Source organism: Poecilia formosa, unplaced genomic scaffold (genome assembly GCF_000485575.1).
Source record: "Poecilia formosa unplaced genomic scaffold, Poecilia_formosa-5.1.2 Scaffold69, whole genome shotgun sequence".
NCBI classification, from domain to species: domain Eukaryota; kingdom Metazoa; phylum Chordata; class Actinopteri; order Cyprinodontiformes; family Poeciliidae; genus Poecilia; species Poecilia formosa.
In genome coordinates, this window is record NW_006800008.1 from 468,898 (window position 1) to 469,188 (window position 291).

Consider the following 291-nt stretch of genomic DNA (forward strand, 5'->3'; position numbering starts at 1 on the left):
TGGAGCAGTGGCTCAAACAGATCCCAGGAACAACATCAGACATCTCAGTCCAGAAATGTGCAGTTCTAGGCACAGCCAAGATACTGGAGGAGAACCTCAAGCTCCCAGACCTCTGGTAGAGGACCCGAGCTCAGAGGATGAAAGAGACCACCCACGGAGGGTGAGAAGGGAATTTTTTTTATTATTTTTTTTATATATACTACACTACAAAGAGAATTTAATAACCTTGTAACATTTTTTTGTAAACACTTTATACTGTAATAAGTTTTTTTTTGACAGCCAATTTCATGC